The sequence below is a fragment of the Triturus cristatus genome, chromosome 5_1 (assembly GCF_964204655.1).
Source record: "Triturus cristatus chromosome 5_1, aTriCri1.1, whole genome shotgun sequence".
NCBI classification, from domain to species: Eukaryota; Metazoa; Chordata; class Amphibia; order Caudata; family Salamandridae; genus Triturus; species Triturus cristatus.
Window position 1 is genome coordinate 731,713,406 of NC_140587.1, and position 20,226 is coordinate 731,733,631.

Sequence of the window (20,226 nt, forward strand, 5' to 3'; positions counted from 1 at the left end):
TTAGGGATCTGGAAGGGAGGTCTAGAATTCTGCATGGGATTAGAGGAACCAGTATTTAGGGCCCGGGTATGTCCTCATAAGCTACCTAGATTGTATCCTCCTTGCTTTGCAGCTGCAGCATGTTCTTTTTCTTTAGTAGGTTTGTTTAAGTTTCCTTCCTTTCCATGGTTCACTTGGTGGATATATGAGAATGTGTCTCTTTTATGTACGCCATATTGTAACCTGTGCATATACTTACAATGGCTCCTCATGCTTAATATTGGCTGTTGTGAACCAAAATAAGAAAACTAATAAAGTTTGTTTATAAAAGAAAAGTAAGTGTGAAATAAGGTGGTAATTTTTGAGAACCCAAGGATCTAGTCTGGGATTTTATTAGCAGTGATACAACCATTGCCTACTTAAAAGGCAGTGCTACTAGGCTCCTCTCCAATGAGGAGTTCAATAGTTGGCACAAAGGTTGCACAGTTCCAGATGCCAGGGGTTTGAAGAGCCTTGCTGAGCAAGAGTTGTCTGGGACTGCTGATTTCACTGATATGATCAGCACTAGTAAATCCAAAATCATGAGTGAAGAGAAAGATGTTAGAAGAGGCACTGCCTCTTCTTCAGAAGTCATTACTCGCTCAATCTCATATTGCTCTATATCCTTCCTGACAATTTCTACTTTTTCAAGGAAGAAACCATTAAAATGCTCGGCTTAATATTGCGAAGGCAAAGAAATGATCAAGATATTAGAGATGTCCATCAATTCTCTATGAATCAAAAACACACTTTTCATCATAAGAGCACTTAATCATAGTGGAATCAAATACTGTTTTGCACTTTTTATAGAACTTTTATAGTTATTAAGGCCTTCCTTGTACTTCATAATATCTGACATAGAGAGTGCTTTTGCTATTGGTACTCTAACCATCTTAGTTTGGATTTCTTAACGTTGTGGGTGGTGCAAGATTCAGGACCAAAAGGGCATAAAACATAAGAGCTTCAAATTACTGGATACTGGCAGATAGCAGGGCACCGTGCCTGTCTTCGGTAGATGGCCCCATAAAGCAAACAATAGCTAAGGTAAGATGGTGGTAGTGGCTTCGCCCCACTGCTTTAGGAGCAGGGCAGTGGAAAAATAAAATGATAATAACCTGGTTATTATCATTTTATTTTTCACTACAGGCTGTATTAGGGTGGGGTGAGGCTGGGGTTATGGGGTAGGAGTGGTTTGTCCACTCCAAGTGTGCATGACTGCTTGGCCGGCAAACCTGCGCGCTTTGCATGTTCCCCACCAGCCTTGCTCACAGTCCGCCTATTGTGCCCCAGTGAGCTAGCACAAGTCGAGAAGGAGACTCCACAAGCCAGAGTGAACAACACTCCGCTTGTCCCAGAATGGAGCCTAATAGGCAGACAAAACAAGTTACAGGTACCATTGACCCGTAACCACCCAATGTTCTAATGGGCTTTCTGTGAAGAAGGGTAAGTGCACAGCTTACCTAAGCACGTTACGAATAATTACGTGCTTTTTTTTGGTCCTAAAGAAAGCCCCACAACCCAATTGGGTGCTGAAAGGGCTGAAACATGTCGACCACACATGTTCTCTAAAGCAGGTGCTATAGAACAATAGCCCTTCTATTTACACACCACCCTCCTTTTAAATATTACCCCATTCCCACAAGAGTAAAACTAACTTTGAGATTTGGAGGTAATTTTAATTCACTTTATTCTCACCTTGACTGTTTCTGATCACTACTGAAAATACAGGTTGGTCTTCCTCCAGGTGGAGGACAGCCTAATAAAGACCCTATGATGATGCTTTTCATGTAACCAGTGTAGCAGAAAATCAAGATATACCGCTAAGACGTTTTTCACGTGAATGAGAGTTTTTATAGATGGTAAGAACCCTAGACCCTGGTTAAAAAACAGGACAAGTGATCCATTCTCGCTCTGATTATGTGTCTATTGAATGGAAGCTGAATGAATCTCAGCTTCACTCTCCTCTGATTGATTACGTGGCTGGTAGAAGCAACCATAAATCCTACTAATAGCATTTAAAATGACTTTATAGTAATGTGTTGAAATGAGATAAAAACTAATGTTTAAAAAACAGTTTACTGAGTTAACCTGTGCCTCACCATACATTACTTATATTTAGAACATGTTAAATGAAATCTGGTTGCAACGGGGACTCTAGCGGTCAGTGGTCTGCAAACTGTCAAGTAGTAACCCTCACTCTTGTCAGGTTAAGAAATTTACACACCTAAGATAACCCTTGCTCACCCCCTTGGCACAAAGCAGTCAGGCTTATCCCAGAGGCAATGCTCAAAGTACACCCACATACAGAAACACCATAAAAAACACTACAAAAGGGCTCCACATTGGTTCAGAAAAATACTCAATATTTATCGGAATAAAAAAAGACCAAAACGACAAAAATCTAACATACACAAGTCATGATATGAATTTTAAAAGATTAAATAAAATACAGTTCTTAAAAATCAGTGGTGGTGCTTAATCAGGACATAGTACCTAAGATGCATCAAAAAATCAATGGTGATGGAAGGTGCAGAGGAGGTGTGGCGCCAAGCAAGCAGGTGATGCATCGGTTCCTTACTGCTGCAGAGGAGGTGAGACGTCAAGTCCTTAGTGCTAGGGAAGGGAAGTCATGTCAGTCGGTTCTTTACTGTTGCAGGGCAGGTGATGCGCCATTGTCAAGCATGAAGCCTCGGTTCCTTACTGCTGTGTCAATGAAGAAAATGGGGCCCAGGGACGATACACCAATGATGTATCAAAAGTCAAGTTGCGCCGATTCAACAGCGTGTTGCGGGCACTGTGTCAGAGGCAGGGAGGTGTGTCATGGACTTTGGTGATGCGGTGCTCAAGACTCATGCAGTGGCAGTTCTTTAGAGGTGCTGTGACATAAAGCTGGGGCCTGAGTTGTGAGCCGCGGTTGTTGTGTTCAGCGGGAACCAAGCTCCGGTGCAGGCAGCGGCAGTTTGCCGAGTTTTGGCGGTGCTGTGCCGATTCTTAATGATGCTTGAAATCGATACGTGTTTTTATTCTTTTTATCACCCGAACTCACTTCCAAGGGCCTTGGAAATGGATTTGGCACCACTTGGCAGAGTCGGACTCACAGCAGAAGAGCCCAGGTGATTGCAGGAAAAGTCTTTTGATGGCCCTAAGACTTCTTAGCAGGAGAAAATCTTAAATCAATCCCTTGGAGAACCTTGGAAGCAGAATGTAGAAAGCAAAGTCCAGTCCTTTCACTCCCAGGACAGAAGCAGCAGCAGTAGGTCGGTACAGCAAAGCAAACAGCAAATTGGCAGTCTCGCCTGATACCAATCCAGCTCTACTTCTTGGCAGAATGTCCTCAACCCAGAAGTGCTTTGGGTATATGTCAAGGGAAAGTCTTTGTAGTGTACAAGACCCTTCCTTTCCCTGCCTTGGCTCTAGAAGCACTACAGGGTGGTGGAGACTGCTTTGTGTGAGGACAGACACAGTCCTATTCAGGTGTAAGAGTCAGCATCTCCCACCACTCTAGCTCTGGAATGCCCATCAGCCTAGTTATGGGCATCAGGATATGCAGGGAACACCTCAGCTCCCTTTGTGTGATTGTCTAGAGTGAATGCACAAACAGCCCAACTGTCATCCTGGCCCAGACTTGTATACAGAGGCAGGAAGAGGCACAGAATGGTTAAAGTAAGAAAATGTAAACTTTCTAAAAATTTAACAACTATCACTAAAAGATGCAATTTTCGAATTGTGAGTCCAGAGACACCAAACTCCAATTTTCTATCAGCTCCCAATTGGCAGATACACTTGAATGATGATACAAGGCAGCTCCAATGCTAACCTCTGGGAGAGATAAGCCTTGCTGTAGTGAACAGCAAAATTAGCAGTAGTTGACAACCAGGACATGTAAAACACCACAGTACATGCCCTACCTTTTAAATACACTGGACCCTGCCCTGGGGCACCCTTGGGCCTACCTTAGGGGTGCCTTCAATGTAATAAAAGAGAAGGTTTGAGCCTGGCAATTGGGTGCACTTGCAAGGTAAAAATGGCAGTTAAAATATGCACAGACAGATTCTACAGTGGCAGGTCTGAGACATATTTGCAGTGGTACTCATGGGGAAGGCCCAATCAGTGCCACAGGCCCACTATAGTATTTGATTTACAGGCCCTGGGCACATACAGTGCACTGTACTAGGGGCGTACAACAAAATCATTGAGAAACCAAACACCATTACATTTTAGACAAGGAACACTTACACTTTAGCACTAGTCAGCAGTGATAAAGTGCCCAGAGTCCTAAAAACCAGAAAAACAAAATGTAGCACGCAGTCACAAACAGGAAGTCAGAGGCATAAAGACAGGAGAAACTACGCCAAAAAGTGCCAGGTCTAACAGCATCATTGATGACATCACTGATGACATTAGAAAATCCGTCAGACTAGCAAATACATTCTGGAAACATTGCATGGCAAAAGTACATTCATATATAGATTCCAAGAGGGGCTCTAGAAGAAGATGGACTTATTGGTGGATGCTGTAAATGTACTTAATCAGAATAGCACTGAAGTCATTGTATTACAACAAAACATTGCAAGAGATCTATTCCATCAGCCTCAGGCCTGTCCACCTCCCAAAGATCCAGATGAGTGCCTTCCTCTTCCAACAACATCATGGAGCATATGGGTAACCTGAGAATGATACTGTGTATAAAAATCCAGCCATCAGTAAAGCTGTACTTTGCTAAATCCTCCTGAATCCTACACTTCTCTACTTGCTCTTTTTTGACTACAGTCCTGCGTATTCAAGCATCAACACTAAGGGGCCGATTCCGATCCGGTTCGGAAGGGCACCGAACGCGATCCGGCCGGAAAAACCTTGCCCCGTACGCGTGTTTTCCGCCCGACTCATACAGCTGTACGAGCAAGCAAGTACGATGCTAGCTACATGAAATTCACCGACCGACTCGTTTCCGAGTCCGAACCGCTCCGTACGTCTCAGTCGTAAGCTAACCGTGGCGTGCAATGGATGTGATTCACGACCGAGCCAGTACGATGCACGCGTCGGACAGCCTGTGCGAGCCGGAGTGTCCGGCTCGCAAATCGTTTGGGTGGTTGCCTTTGGGGGTCCACGTCGGACCCCCTGTCACCCGCAGCCCTACGACTCGGACACAGGGGGAGACCCATGGGTCTCCCCAACACAGGCATGTACGGTGCGGATGGCACCAATGCATACTCACTGTAGGGGGCGCACTTGTCCACGACGTACCCATTCAGTCAATGGGAGCCCACGTATGCGTCGTATGACCGGCTCCCATTGACTTCTATGGGAGTCCGACCGAACCGAGTCCGACAGCATACGGCCTCATCGTACTCGCTCGGTCGGACTGCAGGACTCCGGCTCGGTCAGAAAACACTCCGGATCCGGCTCGGTCGAAGTGCTTTCCGACCCGGATCGGAATCGGCCCCTAACTGCCCACTATGTACACTATGTATTTTGATAAAACATCCTTTCCTTCTGTTGGAAGTTTAGACATGACTGCTATGTTTTTCACCTTTCTTGTCATCTTTTAGAACAGCTCTTACTTAAAGTACTTAAAGAATATGTCCACTCACATGTGTTTATTGATAGACATTCTAGGATGTTTTGTTGTGTATGTTTTCATAGCTCTATTGTGTTCTTGATATATAAATTCAAGGAAGACAAAATAACCTTTTTACTTTAAAATTCATTCCAACATACATTCAACCCCTATTTGAACAAAACATATTTTGGATGTTCATTTCCTAATAATGGCATCATTGAAGATATCATGATTATTCTATCTTAAGTTTATTTTCAGCAATCCAATACATACAATGCAATGGGCAAAATCTTAAATATTTTACATCTGAAAATAAAGTCGAATTAAAATATTTAAAGACATAACATACACCAAGTGGATGATGTCAAAAGGTCTGTTTATATTGAATTATTCTATATTATAATGTACCGGAAGAAAGATATTTTGCTCCTTCAGAAGCTCAACTACTTTCCACTTCTATCAGAAATTCAACTGCTTTCATATTTTACCAATCACTGTCTTACATATTCATGGACCCTGCAAGATCAAGCTAATTAGATCAAGCTGTTGAATAGGTTGTTTAACAGAATATCATGAAAAAAATATTGAGAGACACAAATATTGTGTCAAAACTATAGTTTCCCTTTAAATTGTTTTCCTATACATATAGGCGCCGATTCCGATCCTGTAAAACCCAGGTACGAATGGTCGTACGGAGCGTTTTCTCCGTCCGACTCGTACCCGGGAAAACCACCTTACAAACCCGCAAGTACGATTCGTACAGAAATACCATTTCCGTACGAGTCGTACAAAACACCGACGGGCTAAAAAATACCCACAATTCCGATCCGGGACTTCGCGTACGTGACGTCCGGACGGAGTCAGGCAGCGTTCTACGGACAAGCAAGTACGATTCGTGCCTACGTCACTACGCACGGATCATTTTTTACGGCAGCTAAAAACTCCCGGGAAAGTGAGGACGAAGCGAAGAAGGAGCTGCGGGATGCGACGGACAGCCATGGACCCCATCCTACGTGTCATCCCGGCCCTCCTTGCCTACCACCTGGTGCACAGAAACTGCCGCAGACGCCGCAGAAGGTCAGCACAACACCCAGGGGCCAAGGGGGGGGCGAGGGGCAGGAAACATAACCTCCACCAAATTTTTAAAATACCATATACTGTCCTAACATTACCTCCAGGGTCTGGTCACTTCGGGGTGCGTGTCCACCAATCCCCACGTACACGTACCCGTCACCACTACAACGGTGGTACAGCCCGTAACCACGCCCTCAGAGCATGGGTACGGCCCGTACCACCATTGGAGTGGTGATATAGGGGTACGCGTGGTACACGATGTACCCACGCCCTCAGAGCGTGGGTACGGCCCGTACCATCATTGGAGTGGCGATGTAGGGGTACGCGTGGTATGCGCCGTACCCACGCCCTCAGAGCGTGGGTACGGCCCGTACCACCATTGGAGTGGTGAAGTAGGTGTACGCATGGTACGGGCCGTACCCACGCCCTCAGAGCGTGGGTACGGCACGTACCCCTACATCACCACTACAATGGTGGTACGGTCCGTACCCACGCTCTGAGGGTGTGGGTACGGCCCGTACCACGCGTACACCTACTTCACCACTCCAAGGGTGGTATGGGCCGTACCCACGCTCTGAGGGCGTGGGTACGGACACATCACCCGTACCTCTAGGGCACCAGTACATTAGTGATACAAGGCGAACACACGCCACGGATGCTGGCTTACGGCCTGATGCAGCATATAACCAGTATATTGGGGTGTGTACATGGCCAGGACAGCAGTGTACAGCAACAAGGGTGCGGGTGGGTGGGTGGGTGTCTGCCAAGGAGTCCCAGCAGTGGACATAGACATGTGAGGGGTGGGTGCATATCACTCCCAGCAGTGGACAGAGACATGTGAGGGGTGGGTGCAAAGGACTCCCAGCAGTGGACAGACATATGAGTGGTGGGTGCATATCACTCCCAGCAGTGGACAGAGACATGTGAGGGGTGGGTGCAGAGGACTCCCAGCAGTGGACAGACATATGAGGGTGGGTGCATATCACTCCCAGCAGTGGACAGAGACATGTGAGGGGTGGGTGCAGAGGACTCCCAGCAGTGGACAAACATATGAGAGGTGGATGCATATCACTACCAGCAGTGGACAGACATATGAGGGGTGGGTGCAGAGGACTCCCAGCAGTGCCCAGACATATGAGGGGTGGGTGCATATCACTACCAGCAGTGGACAGACATATGAGGGGTGGGTGCATATCACTCCCAGAAGTGGACAGAGACATGTGAGGGGTGGGTGAAGGGGACTCCCAGCAGTGGACAGAGACATGAGGGGTGGGTGCAGAGGACTCCCAGCAGTGCCCAGATATATGAGGGGTGGGTGCAGGGGACTCCCAGCAGTGGACAGACATATGAGGGGTGGGTGCAGAGGACTCCCAGCAGTGGACAGACATATGAAGTGTGGGTGCAGGGGACTCCCAGCAGTGGACAGACATATGAGGGGTTGGTGCAGAGGACTCCCAGCAGTGGACAGACATATGAAGGGTGGGTGCATATCACTACCAGCAGTGGACAGACATATGAGGGGTGGGTGCATATCACTCCCAGCAGTGAACAGAGACATGTGAGGGGTGGGTGCAGAGGACTCCCAGCAGTGGACAGAGACATGAGGGGTGGGTGCATATCACTCCCAGCAGTGGACAGAGACATGTGAGGGGTGGGTGCAGAGGACTCCCAGCAGTGGACAGACATATGAGGGGTGGGTGCATATCACTCCCAGCAGTGGACAGAGACATGTGAGGGGTGGGTGCAGAGGACTCCCAGCAGTGGACAGACATATGAGGGGTGGGTGCAGAGGACTCCCAGCAGTGCCCAGACATATGAGGGGTGGGCTCATATCACTACCAGCAGGGGACAGACATATGAGGGGTGGGTGCCTATCACTCCCAGCAGTGGACAGAGACATGTGAGGGGTGGGTGCAGAGGACTCCCAGCAGTGGACAGAGACATGAGGGGTGGGTGCAGAGGACTCCCAGCAGTGCCCAGATATATGAGGGGTGGGTGCAGGGGACTCCCAGCAGTGGACAGACATATGAGGGGTGGGTGCAGAGGACTCCCAGCAGTGGACAGACATATGAAGTGTGGGTGCAGGGGACTCCCAGCAGTGGACAGACATATGAGGGGTGGGTGCAGAGGACTCCCAGCAGTGGACAGACATATGAAGGGTGGGTGCATATCACTACCAGCAGTGGACAGACATATGAGGGGTGGGTGCATATCAGTCCCAGCAGTGGACAGAGACATATGAGGGGTGGGTGCAGAGGACTCCCAGCAGTGGACAGAGACATGTGAGGGGTGGGTGCAGAGGACTCCCAGCAGTGGACAGAGACATGAGGGGTGGGTGCAGAGGACTCCCAGCAGTGCCCAGATATATGAGGGGTGGGTGCAGGGGACTCCCAGCAGTGGACAGACATATGAGGGGTGGGTGCCGAGAACTCCCAGCAGTGGACAGGCATATGAAGGGTGGGTGCATATCACTCCCAGCAGTGGACAGAGTCATGGGTGTGTGTACATCATGATCAGATGAGCACAACTCCATGGGTGTATGTACGCATCCCTAATGTTCAACTATGTTTGATAGTTTCATAACAACACATCACTGACAGCAGTGTCCCACTACCATGAGGATGGATGTCCTTCCCCCACTGCATGACACCACAAATGTGGGTGTGAGGACAAATGACACATGCATACCCACCCCTGGCGGATGCAGCACAATACACACACAGAGATCATGCCACAAGACTGAATACTCATGTCAATGCCCACTACACTAAGAGAGCCAAAGGGAACACACACTGTCACGCACATCCCAGGACTGATAGGAATGTACAGGTACTGGGACAGCCACCAAGATGTTGCCTCTCATGGAAGGAATAGGGTGGACTTTCCACAGATACAATGCCCACAATTGTCAGTCAGGTGCTCAAATACCCTGCAGAACAAGTACCAAATGTGTGCTTGGCTGGGATAACACACATGCATAGTATTGAAAATGCTGATTGTTGCCATGACAACATACTCAATACACAAGTACAGTGACTAGCAAGGATGGCACAGAGGATGCAGTCGGAGACATTGCTGAGCAGGCATGGCCAAAGTTGAAGGGATCCGTCACCAACAAAGGAAATTTAGACACAGGTCAGCACTACAAAAGTGCTACTCCCTGCAGGGTAGATGTCAGGTGCCACAGAGGAAGGAACAGTCCTTGGGACAATGTCTCCAAACACAAATAGCACACACGACAAAATATACCTTGCAGAGACATTGTGATGGCAGGCAGATACCATGGTCCACCCCATTAGCATCAGACGACAACTTTCTCCTGACACATAACACATTACCACCACCCCAAATCCGGGACCATCAGCACCCACATCAATACCTGAAAGGCAAATATGTTCAAACGGAAAATAAAATGCTTTATTCAGAAATGAAATAAAAAGTAGTTAAGGACACTATTAACAAAGGCACATGGCCAGTCCAGATATGAAGTCCTTGGGGGGGACACATGGCCACGCGTCTCCCCTACCTTGCCTGCACATTAGAACCCACAGGTTCCTCGACTGGGGGGGGGCATCATGTGGGGAAGGACCAGGCACCGCAGGGACAGGAGGTGGAAGGGTAGGTGTGGTGGGTGCAGGGACAGACGCCTCCACCACAGGGGGTGAGGGAGCGCCAAAGGTGGAGGTCAGCTCGGCGCTGCACACTTCTGCCAGGTCGTCAAGCGTCTCCCCTTCACCCAAATACAACACAGCCTCAAAGGAGTGGGGGGGGGGTTGGAGTGATGGGGTGCAGCGCTACTGGGGGAGGGGGGGACAGGGTGGGGGGCTCAACTCCCCTACCCGTGGAGTGCCGTTCCCATTTGCGGGCTGGAGAGACAGAGGGGCTGAGGCCCAGCACAGCCAAGTAGGCCTCTTTCTCTGGAGGTGTGGCAGGGGAGCCGAGGGGAGTGCCTTTGGAGGGACTGGTTAGTGCGCCATGCGGCCTCGGACTGTGGCTGCGTGTATGCCTGTGTGCCTCAGACCCAGTGGGTGTGCCCTCATCCCCCTGAGTGTGCGTGCCAGGAGGAGTGCGCTTGCTCTTACGTGGTGGTGTGCTGGCTGTGTCTGGTGGGGTGCGTGCTTGTGAATGTCTGTGTGTGCTTGGGACAGGTATGGGAGTGGGAAGTGTGGATGGTGCAGGGGTAGGGGGGGACGAAGCGCTGCAGGAGACTCACTGCTGCCGTCAGTGAAGAGTCCATGGACCTCAGCAACATCCGTTGGTCAGACATCGCTGATGACATGCCCTCCATGTACGACACCATCTGCGTCATCATTTGGCTCTGGCCATGGAGGACATTCAGCAGCGATGTCTGTCCAACCTGCAACTGTCGCAGAATGTCCACAGACTCTGCAGTGAGGGCAGCAGGGGGGACAGGGGCAGGGGGTGCGGTGCCTGGCACGAAGGAGACACGGGGTTGCCTAGCATGGACAGAAGGGACCGGAGCAACTGGGAGGGTGGTGATGGGAATGGAGGGGACGGTGACAGATGTAGTGCTGCTGCCAGGTGTCATAGCAGTCTCGGCCCCCTCGAGGAGTTCAGCATCAGACCCGTCTGCATCGTAGTCAGTGTAGTCACTAGACATGTCCTCCGCCTGACTCCCCTCGCCCTCCGTGCCACTTGCTCCCGAAGACTCTGCAGCAGTGGTGGCAGCGGTGCTGGATCCCTCCTCCACGTCCGTGCAGGTGTCTCCCACGGTGTCCTCCGATGATGCTGTGGGCAAGGTGAAGAGACAGAAAATAATCAGTCACCTGTATACAACAGACACATGAGTCACAATTAAAATGCAACAGTGCATATCAGGAAATGCATCATGAGTAACATCTAGAATAGTCCGCACATATGTAACCCTGCACTCCCCAGTTGGTTGACCCACCATGACACTTGGAAACAATGGAGATCATGACACAATAGCAAATAACTTGATATCGAATTATACTGAGAAGCTAGTGTCTGGGGACAGTTGAGCACAGCAAGAATATTAATCCATGCCACCTCTTGTTCACTGTGAACGAAACAGTATTGGTGCACCCAAGGCCAAATAACACACCTCAATACTGAAGGTGTCCCCACACTCTGAGACCTGCGAGTACTTAGGAAACCATAGCCAAAAACATTGCAAACCCTTGGGACTCACAACACTTTACACAATGTATATGTTTAGAATGTGTGAATGTGCCACTGTGTGAACAGAAGACACATCTGGCTGCATGACAGAAGTCACACAATGATGTGCACACAAAAATACTTTTACACAGTCATTGTATGAGATGGCTGCCGATTTCTAAAAAGCCACTGTAAAAAATAAATGGTGTAGAAGTAAGTACATATACATGGCACCACAGTGGTCTGGATGACTTGACACTCGTAAGTTCATATCAGCAACAACGAAGGACTTACACACATGCAAACACACTGTGTGAACATGGATATGTATATTCAGAAGACAAGTGGTAATCAAACTGGGCCTTCCAGTGAAATGTGCCTGCGTGTCCACGGAAAGTGTAAAAGTAGTGCACTTCCCTGGGAGACATCTGTCATGAAGGCACAATATTGTCCTTCACAACCAACTAGCAAAAGGAAGCATAGGAAAAATGCAGACATGCTGACAAGTGTAGTCAGTGCCAAGGTACAATACTTATTGACTGAACACTTGAATCATGCCACCTGTCACATGGCCATCCGTACCATGATGACACAGTTGGCAACACATCTGACCCACTGCCTGTCATGTGGAGTGGCACACATGTCCAAACACAGGACAATGCATTAGATAATGGGCCTGCAATGTGTCTGGATAAGGAGCACCTGCACTAAGTAGACACCCTCATGGCAAGCAAGAATGTCCACACAGATGTCAGCACACACAGACCAAACTACTAGGTGTGTCAGGCAGTGATGTGGCACATGTCTCCTCATATTTTAGCACAATAGATGTGTGATGACCTGTGTACACATGTCATGTGTGATGGGGCAGTATGTGGCACACTTCCCCTTCCCACATTGCACATGTGTGCATGTAGTACAAACGTGTCACGCACTGCATCACTGGTATGGCACAGTCACCAACATCCGCAAATGTCCCCTGATGCCAGGGACAGGGACACTAACACCTGACATCTAAGTAACAGCGTGCCCCGATGTGAACATGTCCTGTGTGTGTCATGTGTTTCCATGAGCTTGCTGGTGTTGTTCCGTCAAATGCATCTGCTGTTGCTGCATCCAACATGTGTCTGTGTGTAGATGGGCATGGCACACATATAAGCACACCTTGCCACATGTGGATTCACACGTTACGTGTGTCTGGATGCTTCAAAGATGATTTTATGACATGAGGACATATCTGCGCCGTATCCATGTCTGTGTTTTTGTGTTTCATGTGTACCCCTTCATTGCTATGTGTGTGATCTGTACATTTCCAATGACATGTGACCTGTGCGTCTAGCTTGCCGCCAGCAGTCTGTCTTAGATGACATCCTTCCAATGCCGATTTGTGGATGTATGTCACTCCTGTGATGTCTCTGGCTGTTCACTTACACTGGCCCACAGCTAGTTCCGGGCCATGTCATGTAGAACGTGACTATCAACGGGTGTAGCTGGCTTGTCGTAGGAGTATCACCTGGCTGCCATACGTGTCCTGGATGTGTAGCACAGACCCGACTCTGTATTTCGCTGATGTGTATTAGCAGTTGAGCATGTGCTCAGTTCATTGACATTGATGTCGTTAGGTACTCACTCTTCGTTCTATCTTCCAATTATCTGCAGGGCACCGCCTCTCCCCCGACCAATGCCAGACTTGGCTGCCATGAGGTAACGTGACTGCCTAAGACGTTACCGCTTTTCGCAACAGTTGATTGAGGACTTGACCGCAAAGCTTGAACAACACCTCCAACCGCAACACAGGTATCCTACTGTGCTGACACCCAAGATGAAGGTGATGGCAGCCCTACATTTATTTGCCACCGGTACCTTTCAATTCACCATAGCTGATGTGGGTGGCATGTCCCAGACCATGTTCAGCCGTGTCCTGCATGATGTTTTAGAAGCCATGTTGGAGCACCTGGATGATTTCATCCATTTTCCACTCCTGAGCAGTTGACAGGTATCAAGGGTGAGTTCTATGCCCTGGGAGGGATGCCCCTTGTAATTGGGTCCATTGATGGGACAAATGTGGCTTTGGTACCACCACAGGCACAGGAGGTAGCCTATCGAAACCGAAAACATTATCACTCCATCAATGCCCTTGTGGTGTGTCTTGCTAACATGCTGATTTCCCATGTCTGTACACGTTTTCCAGGGTCAGCACACGATGCCTACATCATGAGGCGTAGCAGGGTGCCACAAATGATGCTGCGGCTGCACAACGAACAAGCATGTCTTGTTGGTGGGTATACTCTGTTTGTCCTGTGTTTAGCGGTATCTTTGTATGTTACGGCATCTCCTGACCCACTTCTTTACATGATGTTTCCATGTAGGGGACTCTGGCTATCCCAACATGCCATGGCTGGTGACGCCTCTCCGCAACCCCAGAACAGCTGCAGATCACCGTTACAACAATGCCCATGGGCAGACCAGGAGAGTGATTGAGAGGACGTTTGGCCTCCTGAAGAGCCGATTCCGGTGCCTCCACAAGACAGGTGGGTCCCTCCCATATGCACCGGTGAAGGTCTGCAAAATCTTCCTTGTGTGCTGCATGCTGCACAACATGGCAGTGGAGAAAGCTGTGCCACTCATCCTGGATCCCGATGAGCAGGAACATCCACCCGTGGAGGATGAAGGCCTTGGTCACGAGGCAAGTGAGGAGGATGGGGAGGAGGAGGACATCCGGAGTCAGCTCATATGCAACTTCTTCTCATAATGGTGAGTCCCTGGGTCTGAGTGTGCATGCTTGGAGCCTTGTGTGGCATGTGTTGCAATGTGTTTGTCCAGCTGACTGTATGCTAAGTGACTTAGAGGTGTGTTCTGATGTGTCACTCGAGTGATGATGTCATTCCACACATTTTAGCTGACACACTCAGTTTTCAACTAGCATGGTGTCAACCTTATTCATGTAGAGTACATGACCATGCATGCGGATGACTATCTTTTTCCTGACTTCTTGTGTGTCTGTCATCCCCAGGTAGTTGCGCATGCTGTCTGCTCGTGGCATCGTTGTGCTCCTGCTATTCCTCATGAGTATTGCAACGTGTGCTGAATCAGCGTTACATGCACGGACATGGTGAGATGTCTCCTTTGGGTAAGGATTGCAGCAAGCCACTTTGGGTGTGGTAGTTGTTTGGAATGTGTGGGCACTGCTCCTGTGCAGGTTTTGTCACTATGAATACATGTCGACTCACCATGGGGCACATGACATGTAGCATGACTCACATGAATTGATAGTCACACTTCGTGACAGTCATCTGTAATGGGATTGTGGATTGTGATGAAGGCATCAATGTGTGTAAAACTTCCATATGAAACATACAGGATTCTACGGGTGGACATAGTGTGGGACATCCCCATAAGAGGCTCAATGGGGAATTGCAGCCTCTCCGTGTGCAGCAGGGGATGTTTGGCTCACCCCCTTCACTTGTGTGCCAGTCCAATGGATTTACAGCATCTGTGGTGCAAAGGGGGTGTCCAGTGTAGGTCCCACATGTTCATCCAAAAGACCTGTGTGTCTGTTCATATTGATGCATTTCCATAGGTGTGAGGCTGAGTAATAAAGGTGTTCCTCACCCTCCAAGGTGCCTCATCTCTGTCAATGCAGGTCTCTTGCCACTGTGCATGCGGCATCTCTGGCATAGTTGTCAAAGATTGTGCATATGAGTCTATGTGTAGATTAGCAACCGGCATGCTGTTCTTCATGTAGATTCTCTATTGTGCATGGAGTCCATGGCTGTGTATGTGTTTTGGCATGTTGGTCCCCACAACGGGCCGTCAACACCTGCTGAGGGTGTGTTTCCTGTGCACAGCTCGCCCTTCAGTTTCATGATCCGGTGTCAGTCATCTTTGGTGATTGTGCATCCTTTGTCTCTGGGTGTGCCATGGAAAACCGGACACTCCTTCCTTTACATACACCTGTTGCAGTGGTCCTTTCTGACATCCTAGTCTTTGGGTGGAACTTGTGGCATAGTTTCCAGGACATGCCGCCTGCTGTTGCTGACCCTGCAGCAAGGGCACACGAAGTTTCTGGATTTGGCAACACACACGCATCAAAGATGCTCCTCCCTTCCTCCCTCAACCCATTCTTTTGGCTGTCATCAGCTTGTCTGTGCCACAGTTGCGGCCACGCGGTGCCAAAGGCTGGACCGTCTGCACATGCAACGTGCACATTGCACGACCCTCAGGTCCTTGCATGACCCACATCACACTACAGTGTGATGTTGCAGACACCCTCCAAGCAATGTCCATCCACAAATATCCTGCCTGCTCTCAGGCATACACTAAGCGCACACACAACACCTTTGCATGATGAGTGTGCAACTCCGACTGCCTACACAGCGCTGCCACACCTTACAGGCCCTGTCACACCAACCAGGTCATGTCCCTCCTACTCCCCACCAGCTATGTACCCCAGCAAGGCCATGGGAGTGGGACTCAAGGCTTCTGCATGTAGTATGGTGTCGTCGTCAGGCACATGGCAAAGGTATCATCTCTCAGCGTGTCAATCTACAATGTGTCCAGGACCCCCATCTCCACCATCACATGCGCACACAACCTCATCATCGACTCGTATGCCATTGACATCCAGGTGCTCCTCACCCTCACCAAGGACGCAGACATTGCCAGTCCCAATATGCAAGATTGCATGAGATCCATTGATGAATGGCAGAACATCAGCCACCTGAGGCAGGACTTGTACAGGACTGAGGTCAACATCTGAGGATTGTCCCCTTACAGCTGGGTCAACTGCTTGTGTCCCACCCGCAAAAACCCTGCACAAGCACCCAGTGTCCACGCACACAAGATGGTGTGCATCATGGATTGCTTGCTCACATTTGCCATGGTAATCACCAGCATCTGTGCCTCAGACTCCAACACCCTCTAAATTATGCACATGATCCCCAGATAGATCCACTCTAAGGAAAGATGGACCATCCCCCAGGTCCACGACAACATCCGTGTCAAATACTGCCCTGCCCTCTACGGAGCAGCCACATCCAAACTCCCGGGAAACTTGTCCACATCCAGGCTGTATCTGCACACCTCAGCTGCAACATCCCACGCCCCAGCCACATCACCGTCCAGCAGAGATAGCTGCAATGGATCACTGTGTGCTGCAGGATGACCTTCAGACTCCCCACCCACACTCAGGAGGCAGGCCACAACCCCGACCCAAAGCCAACCTTGTACCACTGTCATCCGAGACCCCGTAGTGCCATCTCCGTGCATCCAACCTTGACCTGGCCACCATTCTTCAGATCCACCGTACTCCAGCATGCAGGACATAGTTCTCCCACCTGGGAACACATACCTGGGACTCCCTCCCCGGGAACCTCCGAATGAGGCATGACCTCTACGCCTTATTGATACTCTTACAAATAGGTCTGTCCACACAGTATTGCAAGCCCCCCCCCCTCAGCAGCTTGAGGCCATCACAGGTGAGTATTGTGCTCCATGTCTGCATTGAATGATACATTGTGACCCATGTGTGTCCTGTACCAGACTCAGATCCCAGGGTATGGATGGGTGGAGTTAGTTCAACACTCAGGCATAGTTTGACATTTACACACACATATGTTGTGGACTAATGCAAAATGACAGCAACATCTCATGACAAAATAAAGTTTTTATTTAGGGTGGGGTAAGTCTTTTGGTAGATGAACTAAGGTGCTCTACCGGGTGCATAGAATCCAAAGTTCACAGGGGGAGATGGTATCCTTTGCTTTGGAAGTCATCAGAGTCCAGACCACAGTGTTGGTTATCATTGGTCAGACTGTGACCAGCAAGTCCATGTGGCATAGAATGTCATTGGATGAGGTGCTGCTGTTGCGCCAGAGGGCCAGGTGCCAGGCCAGGTGACCTAGGAGATGTGGATGGTCCGCTGACTCTCACGGTCTTTTCCGTGGACGACCCACCTTCCTGGGGGGGCCCTCAGATGCAGGCCTTGATGATGTCTGTGATGCTCCGTTGGACGAATCCTCCTCCTCCTTCCTCCCTGTGGCTGGTGGTGGTCTTCGCCTGGTGGCACAGGGAGGGTTGCCCATGTTGTCGGCGATCCGACGGAGTGAACGGCTCATGTCCGTTTGCACCGCCAGGAGCTAAGCCAGTCTTGCCTCCATCCGTCCTTGGTGTTGTTGTTGACTGGCATGTTGCTCGGCCTGCAGTTTCTTCATCTCGTGGAGGGTCCCCTTCATCTCTGTGAGGCTCGACACTACCTGGCTGATGCCCCTGGTGTCACGCTGGTATGTGTCCAGGATGTGGTGTATGTGTGACACACCGGTTCCCTCAGATGGCTGGTCAGGTTCTCGCCTCCGCCTGCCTCCACTCCCACCACCCCTGCCCACACGAGCCTGGCCTGCCATTGTGGGCACATCGGGTCTATGGGACCCCTGAGGGATGGCATTTGCCGGGTTGTCTGCCTCCTCCTTGGTGCCCGGACAACCTTGTCCCTCCTGGTAAGACTGGCTCTGTTGTTCAGTGCGAGCAGGGCTCCTGGGTGCCTCCTGGGATGTGGCAGGAATGGGGATGGGGTTGGCACAGATGCACCTGACACAGGTGCTGCAGGGGCTTGGGCACCAGAGGGGCCAGGTTGGTCGGGGTCATCCACGGAGTGGTGAGAGTTGTCGCTGCCGGTGGGATCATCTTCACGCTGAGCCTGGGACTGTGATTGTTCCCCCCCATTGTTGCCCTGTGTGTGAGAGAGAGACAATGTTAATGATGTTTCATGCCACATCCATGTTTCATACATATTCTAGTTGTCATAGTTCCTCCAGGTAGTTGGATGTGCCTAGCATTCCTCTCAATGTACACTTGGGGATGGGTATGTTGCGGGGGACAGATTGATATGTTCTCCTGAGTGTTTGACCAGTAGAATTTTGGCTAGGATGCTTATTTGGCTATGGATTGGTCTTGTTGTGTCACATGTCCATTGTGAGAGTGGGTAAATCCGTTGCCTGCCCCGGGGGTGTGTGCTTGTGTGAGGGGGGATGTGTGACCGGGCCTGCTGTTGGGTGTAGTGTGATTTGTCATTGGGTCTCCCAGGTGATGTGTCTGTCCCCTCATGGTGCATGCTGGCATGACAGTGAGTGTGAGTTCCTGTGCTAGATATCTGAGCTTGTGGAGTTGGTGTTTGAGTGTACAGTGGTCACAAGAGGGCCTTGTGCTGCCTACAGCAGGGCCAAGTGTCAGCTACCTTGTCAGTCCTTTGCCAGTCCATGTGCATTGGGCATGGTGCATGGGTATGTACCTAGGCCATATGGGCTGAGGGCATTGGTGTCTGCTTCTGAGTTGCACAATGTGTTGTGTGAGCCCCACCCTCCCAGCATCCCGGACATCCAGTCTTGGGTTTGTGGTTGGTGTGGCCTGGGACACGGTATTGCCTTTATTTGTGAATGGGGCATGGAGACGTTAGTGGCATGAGCGTGGTTTTTGAGTGTGGTTGTGTGAGGTGAGGGGTTGGGGGAAGTTGCGTGCATTTGGTGTATTTGTGGTGTGGATGCCATTCCCCCCATGTTACGTGAGTTGTTTGTGTACTCACCAGGCTCTGCGACTCCTTCGACTCCGTGTACTCCCACCGCCGGAAGTATGGCCATCACCTTCTCCTCCCAGGGATGGTAATGTACGGGTCTGCGGGGCAGCCCACCTCCAGTGATGTTACTCTGGGCGTATTCCTCGATCATTTTCCTCTTGACTGCCCTGTGTAGATCGTACCACCTGGCTTGGCATTCATGCCTGGTCCTTCGGATGTGCGCAACAGCATTCACCTTATCGATGATCCTCTGCCACAGGCTAGTTTTTTAGGCTATGCTGGTCTGTCTGACCAATGTTCCAAACAGCTGTGGCTCGACTGATGACTTTGTTGACAAGGAGGTCCAGCTCCGCCCTTGTGAACTTTGGATTCTTGTCTGTGGGCATGGTGTGGGGTGTGGGTGTGGATGGTTGTAGGTGTGTGGGTGTGAATGTGACGGTGTGTGTGTGAATGTGAAGAGGGGGTGTTTGTGAAGGAGGTTGTGTGAAGGTGTGTAAGTTAAGGCGTAGTTAAGGTGTAAGTAAGGTGCAGTTGTTTGTCTGTGGTGTCTGTCAGCAGTGGGTCTGTTGCAAAGGCTCATGGGTTGTGTGTGTGGGCCCTTTTTATTGGTCCATTTGTGGGTGTGGCTGTGTTTGAAATTTTGGTGGGTGTGTTATAAGAGGTGGTTGTGATTTAGGGCCTTTGTTTGCCTGTTTGGATGTGCCAGGTCAGTCATTGAGATGTATTTTGTCATGTAGACGTGTTTTGTGGTGTTGTGCGAATCGAATTGACCCTTCTTGTGCTGTTTTACAGTAACCTGGTTCTGTACGAGTCTTTTTCGCGTAGGTAAGGTCCGTACATACGCGATGCTGGGGTACGGTGTTGG